Source organism: Phyllostomus discolor, chromosome 2, assembly GCF_004126475.2.
Source record: "Phyllostomus discolor isolate MPI-MPIP mPhyDis1 chromosome 2, mPhyDis1.pri.v3, whole genome shotgun sequence".
Taxonomy (NCBI): domain Eukaryota; kingdom Metazoa; phylum Chordata; class Mammalia; order Chiroptera; family Phyllostomidae; genus Phyllostomus; species Phyllostomus discolor.
Window position 1 is genome coordinate 160,588,662 of NC_040904.2, and position 9,543 is coordinate 160,598,204.

The following is a 9,543-nucleotide window of genomic DNA, read 5'->3' on the forward strand; positions in this document are numbered from 1 at the left end:
AACACCTAAGACTCCACCCCTCACTATGGAACACACACATCAAGACAAAAAAAAATGGCCTAAACCAAAGAACAGATCAAAGCACCAGAAAAAATACAACTAAGCAACAAAGAGATAGCCAACCTATCAGATGCACAGTTCAAAACACTGGTAATCAGGATGTTCACAGAATTGGTTGAATTTGGTCACAAAGTAGATGAAAAATGAAGGCTATTCTAAGTGAAATAAAGGAAAATGTACAGGGAATTAATAGTGATGGGAAGGAAACTGGGACTCAAATTAACAGAGTGAACCAGAAGGAAGAAAGAAACATTCAACCAGAAAAGAATGAAGAAACAAGAATTCAAAAAAATGAGGAGAGGCTTAGGGACCTCCAGGACATCTTTAAACATTCCAACATCTGAATTGTAGGGGTACCAGAAGGAGAAGAGGAAGAGTAACAAGTGGAAAAGTTATTGGAACAAATAATAAAGGAGAACTTCCCCAATCTGGCAAAGGAAATAGACTTCCAGGAAGTCCAGGAAGCTCAGAGAGTCCAAAAGAAGTTGGACCCAGGGAGAAACACACCAAGGCACATCATAATTACATTAGCCAACATAAAAGTGAAGGAGAGAATCCTAGAAGCAGCAAGAGAAAAGGAGACACTTACCTACAAAGGAGTTCCCATCAGACTGTCAGCTGATTTCTCAAAAGAGACCTTACAGGCAAGAAGGGGCTGGAAAGAACTATTCAAAGTCATGAAAGGCGAGAACCTACATCCAAGATTACTCTATCTAGCAAAGCTTTCATTTAGAATGGAAGAGCAGATAAAGTGTTTCCCAGAAAAGGTCAAGTTAAAAGAGTTCATCATCACCAAGGCCTTATTATATGAAATGTTAAATGGACTTATCTAAGAAAAAGAAGAAGATAAAAAATATGAACAGTAAAATGACAGCAAACTCACAATTATTAACAATCACACCTAAAACAAAAACAAAAGCAAACTAAGCAAACAAGTAGAACAGGAACAGAAACACAGAAATGGAGATCACATGGAGGGTAAGCAACAGGGGAGTGGGAGGAAGAGAGAGGGGGAAAAGGTACAGAGAATAAGTACCATAAATGGCAGGTAGAAAATAGATGGGGAGGGTAAGAATAATATGGGAAATGTAGAAGCCAAAGAACTTATATGTATGAACCACAGACATGAACTAAAGTGGGGGAATGTGGGTGGGAGGGGGTGTGCAGGGCAGAAGGGAGTGAAGGGGGGGAAATGGGACAACTGTAATAGCATAATCAATAAAATATATTTAGAAAAAATAATTACAGATCAGCAAGTCTACTACCTTGCAAGCAGGGTTTATTAGTGATACATTCTCACTGAAGAGAATAGGTGTTCCCAAAGTGGGGATGAAAGGCATAGGTTCAGGGCATGGTAAGGGTGGCAAGAAGCAAGGGCAAGGGTGGCAAAAGCAGGGTGGCAAGAGCCCCAGGTCCTTTGTTCTGAGGACTTACATAGTTGGCAGGATGGGGTGAAAAAGTGACATACTGATTGACATGTAAAGGTGGTGCCAGCTCTCCCTGGGAGACATGACTACCCAAATGTAGGTATGGGTGGGGGTCTTTTAGCCTGAATCCTTATTTTGCTCCAGACTCCTTGTTGTAAAACAGATATGTGACAGGAGGCAGTTAATTAAAGTTGGGGCAGGCTCTTTCTGTAAGCTTTAGGGAATCCCAAGTAAAACAGATAGTGACCAGAGGTAGGCAGTTAACCAAAGTTGTTTTACGAGCTTTTTTGGTGGGGGCACTGTGGACTCTCTCCTCTTCCCTCTTCCAGGCCTTGGGATGAATACACAGTTTCAAGGCTTTCTTTCCCAGATAGTGGAAATGATACATAGAATTTCAAGGACTTCCCTCCCACTGTGCTAACATAGAGTTTCTTGTGATGTTGGAAACCTGGCAATATTATTGGACCAGGCTCAGGACTGCTGAGTTAGTGGGTAACACATGTGCCCCTCCTCCTCCCTGCCTTGGTTTACTATCCATCCTACCTAAGTGCTAAAAGGCATTTTCTCGCAACCAGGATGCTAGATGGTCAGCAACAGCAGCTCAGTCTCAGAATTCTTCCTATGCTATCTCTTGCCTCAGTGGCATCAAGATACAGGTTCTTTCTGCTTCTTTGTTATGCCATCCACAGTTTTGGCTGTAACCTAAATCCAATTATCTTTATTGTTGGCATTTTTATTGTTACTATGACTGCCAGTGGCAATGGAAATTCTGTGCTTCCTCATTCACAACTTATAGGAGAAGAGAAGAGCCTGTCCTTCCATGGCATCAGAGACCGAAGAAGTTGCTTTCCCACAGCCTTTACCAAGACGCTCCTTAAATCTCATTAACCCAAATTAGGTTCAGTTTGTTTATCCCTGAACCCATCACTGACAAGGGGGTAAATTACCCTGAATTGTTTAGATTAAGCATGGAACAGAATGAAAATATTGGGGAGTAAGTCACAGTGCATACTGCCCTGGAAAATTAAAAACTTGAACTCTATGCTATTGAGAGAGTTGAATGTAGGTAAAAAATAAACTTTCCTTTTTGAAGACATGAAAATTTGCTGTGGGAGAGTACAGCTAGTTAATACGTTGAGATGTTTACACATTTTCACTGCTTCTTGGTTTCCTATTTCCTCTTTCCCGACTCAAGTAGGGAGTCAATTTGGTACTTCTTTACCTCAGGTGAGATATTTGACAGAATGGAACAAGTACATTTCCTGCACTTTTTCTAGCTTTTGTTTCATCAACCCTAATATCTTTAAAGAAATCACAGAATCTGGGGGGGGGAGTAAAAGAGAATTTGACTTGTGGGTACACATAATGTCTCAGAGAATCAGAGCCTTTTCCCTAAGACAAGGAGATTCACTTGGCTGGTGGGAGAAGAGGGTGAAGTTTAGAGCTTCCAGAGCAGGAGGAAGTATGTTGGGAAGGTGGCTGGACTTGAGAGTCTAGCTGCATTGTGTGTTCTGTGAGTCTCAGGGTGACCTCACAGAAAAATCATCTGTCCCACCATGGCAGGAATGCAGTAGAGACATAAAAGGCATGCAGGCTGGGACTGCAGACATTTAAGAGATAACCGACACAGATAGAAGAAAATATTTTGCTCTGAGGCTATCCTGCCACCCTATCCTTAATAGTTGAGGTAGTTTTGGATTTTTGAGATCCATATCTTCTCTAATATTGCATTTTAGTATATTTAATATTAAGATAACTTTTCTTGTATACCTTTTATATTTTCCTAGAGTTTTTAATTGCCTTTACTTTTCTTAATCTCTTATTCATCCTCTTAATGAAATTATTTCTGCATTTTTAAAGGAGAAAAGTAATGTGATCCTATGTCAATTTTAATTTATTTTTAATTTATATTTTATTGATTATGCTGATTTAAATCAGGAATACTTGTCCTGATTTTTCCCTTTTCCCCCCTCCATCCAGCACCCTGTGCTCCCTCAGGCAATCCCCATACCATTGTTCATGTGGAGGGTCATGCAGGTAAGCTCTTTTGAGGCAGGAGATAGTCAGGAAGGAGGAAACTCTGGAGATGCCCCAAGGCTAAGATAAAGGACGGAGACACAGGATAGAAACCCTGTTCTAAGACGGGTTGTTCTCCCTTTCTGGAAAAGCGCTGAATCATGGCGGATCATGAATGCACCTGCGCAGAAGATGCTACATGATCCCTGCTTAATTATAATAGCATTATAATAAGTTAACATTGTTTGACCCTCTTCCCTGGTGGCCAATCATGGAAAATCATGGGAAACCACATGTGCTGATCTTTAAAGTAATATATCAACTTGTACATGTGCAATAAAAGCCCACCAAAACTAGCTAGGAAATATCTGCCCTATAAGAATAGAACCCCTCCAGCCCATGAGGTCAATCTCTGCTTGGAATTGGCCTGCTCCCATGTTCTGTGGAGTGCACTATCGTTTAATAAATCTGCTCTATCTTTCTGCTATAAACCCTGTGTGTTTGGTTCAATTCTTTGTCCATGATCATCAAGAACCTAGTTACCTGTGCCCACCTGTGACAATTTCGTTAATTCCATAGTTGTCAGGCTTCCATTCAACTCGATTTCTGACAGTTCTAAGTGATGGTCGTTTTAGTTGTAATTTTGATGTGGTTGTGCAAAGAGACAAGCCATGTCCGCCTATGCCACCATCTTGACTGGAAGTCTGATTTCAATTTTTATTTTTATTGTTTTTTAAGTTATTTATTTTTAAAAATTACTTGGGGGGAGCAACAGGAGAGGGAGAGAAGCATCAGTGTGTGGTTGTTTCTCATGTGGCCCCCACTGGGGACCTGGCCTGCAATCCAGGCATGTGCCCTGACTGGGACTCAAACCAGCAACCCTTTGGTTCGCAACCCATGCTCAATCCACTTAGCTACACCAGCCAGGGCTGATTTCAAATTTTAAAAGATCGCTCTATGGAGACTGAAATGAAGAGCATTGATGAAAGCAAAGAGACCCACAAGGAGATCATTGCATAATCCAGGCAAGAAATGATGGTACCTTAAGTGGCAGTAGTAGGGATGATGAGACTGAATGAAAGCAGTGTATAATTTGGAGGTAAAACCATTGAAGAATTTTAATCAGTTAGTCTGTCAAGAAGAATTTATTGTGGTATTACTAGGTGCCCGACTTAGTTCCAGATACTGGAGTTATAGTAGTGGACATGAAGTTTATATTCTGATGGGTAAAGGAGTTGGGAAATAGACATAAAGAAATGAATGAAATAATTCTGTACACTGATATATGCCATGGAGAAGAAAAAATGCAATAATGAAATAGATGACCAGGGAAGCTGCTTACTTTTTTAAAAAGTCATTGAAGTGAAATATATATAAAACAAAATGCATCTTTTTAACTGTAAAGTTTGATGAGTTTTGACATACAGGTGCATGTATCCCACCACTGCCAGTCAAGACATAGATTATTTCTCTCATCCCAGAAAGTTCCCTTGTACGCTTTTGTAGTTTATTCTTCTTCCCTTCACCCTGGCTCCAGACATCCCCTGATGTGCTTGCTGTCCTATAGATTTGTTTGGAGGCCACTAACTTTTAAAGAAGATCACTTTTGCTGACATTGGGGAATGAGTTGAGATGAACAGGATTGGAGGGGTACTAGAAAAGCAAGTCTAGAGATGATGAGAAAAATGTAACAATAAAGTAATAGAAATAATAATTTTTAGCACTTATGGGACATTTACTCAGTCCTAACCACTGTACTTAGTATTTTCCATGCCAAGCCTGTCTAGGGCCTCTCTTCCAGTTCTTTCCTTGTGAAGACAGAGGAGCCTCTGTCCTCCATAGGCCTCCTTTTCTCCTGTGGGATGTGTCTCCCTTTCCCCTGAGCCTCAGCAAGCCTTCTGATAGCCAATGAACCTCAACCCAAAGTGAGAGAAGGGCGGTGGAGATGGCTCCATTCAGAGTGGTGAGACTGGTCACTGAACTATTGCCTGGTCAGGCTGTTTGAGACATTCCTGAACAACAACAGATTAATCAGTGGGGGCCGAGAGTGGATGGGATCTTTAAGATAATGGCATCTTCCATTTAAACTATGTAATAAGAGCATTTCCTAAAAAGGGAAGTAGATGGGTACATGGATGTTATTTTATTTTTTATTTTTATTTGTTAAAGGATTTTATTTATGGATTTCTAGAAAGAAGGGGAGAAAGGGAGAAAGAGAGGGAGAGAAACATCAATGTGTGGTTGCCTCTCCCACACTCCCAACCAGGGACCTGGCCTGCAACCCAGGCATATGCTCTGACTGGGAATTGAACTAGTGACCTTTTGGTTCACAGGCCATTGCTCAATCCACTGAGCCCCACCAGCCAGGGCTATTTTAGTATATTTTTTAATAAATGAAGGAGGTAGCACTTCATGCTCATCAAGGTTGTGGGGCCTCTCCAAATCTGAGGCTCTTTAAATTCTTGGAAACAGTGATTGTTTCTATAGAATCTAATTTTGTAGCAGTTGCATGTCTTTCCAGCCAAGATGTCTGCTCAAGCAAGAGTAAAGATTTCTTCTTTTTTGCTACTGGCAGCATTTAGAGGAGGCCTCTTCGATCAGTTTCTTCATCTTTGACTTATGACACTTTTTGGTGGCCTAGTTGGCAACCTTTGTCTTAGAATATTGATGTGTTCTGCTGGATCCTTGTTCCTGGTGAAAAGTGTCTTTCTGCCTATTTGGTTCTCGCAGATGGCCCCTCTTGCAAGCCTGAGGGAATGGCTGGTTCCTTATCCTCCCATTTCCAAACCCTCCAATCTTTCACTGTCCTCATAGGGCAGAAGTTTGTCTGAGTCCCACAGGCCACTCACCACAATCTCTCTTTGTTCATTTGATTGTACCCATCTGTTTATGCCGTTCCTCCTCTAGCATTGGCATAGTTTGGGACAAAATAATTTCAAAACGATTTCCTGCGCTTTGCAATCTTCCTTCTCTAAAAATTTTTCTTCCTCTTTTCCTCCCCAGCCAGCTTTGTGTGGTCATCCTTCAACTCCCCAATGCCCTGTCCTGTAATTGTCCACAGCCTCTTCATCAGGGCTTTTCATGACCTCTGGGCTCAGACCTGGAATCAGGAGCCTGAAAGAGCCTCCCTTCTCAAGCTGAATGGCTTCAGTAGTTTCTAACATTTCTCATATAGGCTTCTGTTCTCCTTTAATGAAGAGAGAGAGGTTTGCCAATCACAGAGACACTTCCAAGGTACATACAGGTCTTGCTGCTCTGCAGGAAAATGCTCCAGATATCAGGGCTGGATTCTCTCTCTCTCTCTCCACCCATTCATCCTTCCCTTCTGTGGTATATTTCCTCCCCGCACAGTTCCCCTCCCTCCTTCCTTCCTGGTTAATGGATACATTTGGAAATAACTGCCCACGCTCAGCAGCCTCTGTACACAACAGATGGCATTCTTATTGTAGGATACAATTTCAGCTACATGTCACAGGCATCAAAATGAACAGTAGATTACACAAGACAGACGTTTCTTTCTTTGTGGAAAAACCTGGAATGGTATAATCTCTCCCTTCTATTAATTTGTAACAGACTAGATAAAGACAAATTGTAATTTGTAATAGGCCCATCCTTCCTTGCCCCATTCCATTTACAGTAATATAAATATTGATGTCAATAGATGTATAGCTGTCATTTTGCTACTTATTTTCTTTAGGGTCTTATGTCATTTTTGTTCTATTCCTCATTTACTGCCAACTATTGCGTTAAAAATTTTAGTGTACCATTTCAATTCCTCTCCTGATTTTTTAAAACTTCTCAAAAATGTTATTTTCTACATAGTTGCCCTAGAGCAGTGGTTCCTACTCGGGGGTCATACTGGCCCCCACTCCCACCAGGGAACACTTGAAAACGTCTGGAGACATTTTCACTTTGTGACAGCCCGGGTGGGGGGCATTCAGAATTCAGCTAGGTCTCAAGTCAGCCTTGGCTTAGCTTCTAGCTTGGCTCCCGTGCACGTACATGGTGTCCAGTTCAGGGCTAAGTATGGAGAGCTTACTCCAGCACTTGGATGGCTCTCTCATTCCCAGGATCTCACTGCTCTGTTTCTCACTGGTCTGCTGCTGGCCCCAACCAGGGCCACCGCTCAGACTGAAGGAGCGGTGGGTTTTCCCTGTTAGTGTCCTAGCAAGTTTGCTGCTTTTACTGATAATGCTGTGGTGTTTTCACCTTCTGCCTGAAGTCCAGCCTACCTTCTCCGGTGCAAAGCTGATGACTTCCCGGCCAGCTCTGCCATTCTTGCCTATTGAGCTCAAGAGGAGATGTGGGAATGGCCCCAGGCAAGCAGATCACAAATTCCTGCTGAAGAACTAGAGGTTTTTTATGAGCAAATGATTCTCAGTTTATTATTTACCTTTGGTTGACTTCCAGAGACCTTAAACTATAGTTTTAAACGGTTTTGTCCAGTTTTATAGTTGTTTTTGGAGGAGAGGATTTGCCAGCCTCTTCACTCCATAGTTGGAAATCCTCTCACTACTTTGGAGTTAAAGTTAGGATCATAAAACCTGGCAACTTTTAAAACAGCCATTTTCACTTCTGAAAGGATAAATAGCAGCCTTGAGGAACCTGGGTCCATGTTTGTCTGTTAAGCAAAGAAAACTAAAGGTAGAAGTTATTTGAAAACTGTTGGCCCTCTCGTACCAGCAGTCAAGCAAGCATTTTTGCCCTTTAGTTAATTCAGAACAACTGATTGTGAGACCCAAACAGAGCTCTGACCCATGAGGGACAAGCCCTTCAAAGCCGGGCAGCTTAATCCCAAGAAACTAGCTCCCTAAGGCCTTACACTGTGGTATTTGTTCTCCTCAGCATGTTAGTCTCTCCCATTCTTCCACCTCCCATGCTACACAAGTGAGCACACTCATGCGTGCAAAGAGCACATGTCTACAAGTGTACACAGAGCAGCAGTTAACTCTCTAGAGCAATTCAGCCCTGGTTTCAGCGAGACCAGTGACCTATATCTGAGGTGCCCCAATGTAGGCCCTGGATGGGGCAGCTAAATACTTTCTTCAAGTGCCAAAAATCTGAGGCCACACCTTCTTTATTCATTCAATTAATTTGTGTAAGTACCTACTGCGGAGCCAAGCACTGTGCTGGGGGCTGGCGATATGGCGGTGAACATGCCACAGTTCCCACCCTGGAGGAATGTTCAGTACACAAATGAGTAAGCATCTATAATAAAGTGTGATGAGCATAATGGAAGGAGAGGTACAGGAACTGCTGATGGAAACTCATAAAAAACAGAACATTGTCTTGAGACTTGGGACGTCAAAGGCAGCTTCTTGGAAGAAGCAGCGTCTTAACTAAGACTAAGGAATGAGTGAGGGTTGAGCAAGCAGCTAGTTTATGTTGTGTATTATTCGCAAATGTTCAAAGCAACGCAAGTTCACCGCAACCTCCCACCCTCTCATCTTACTTCTAGAGCACCCTGTCTAGTTTGCATCCTGGCCCCATCCTTCCTATGTGATTTGGTTTGTGATCTTCCTGGAATTCCAGCTTATTTTAATATTAATTTGAGCCAGATAGATTTAGAAAGATAAGTATGCAGCAATAAAATTAATCCTTGACCTGAGATTTGAAAAACAAAGTCTTATGTTTGCTGGTAGCTTCTGGGCGTGATATGATGGCGGCTCTAGAAGAGAGTCATGGCCCCACTGGGGGCTGAACTAGATAACTCTGCAATTCTAGTTTTGGTCTACTATTGAGTAACTGGGTAACTCTGGGCAATTTTCTTAATTCTATATGTGAGTTCCCTTATTTATTTATCTTTGTAGTAAAAAGAGAAGAGTAAGTCTCCAGTTACTCTCCTCTAATATGATGTGAGTCAAGTTATTTTGTAAAGCTAAATAGAAACGATCTAGAATGGGTGGTCTCACGGAAAGCAAACTGAGGTGTCTACTAAGATGAGAAAGGTTCAGCTCCAACTGGGAAGCTCATTTGATTAGAGTGTCCTCCCAATATGCCAATGTTGTGGGTTTGAACCCTAGTCAAGGCACATACAAGA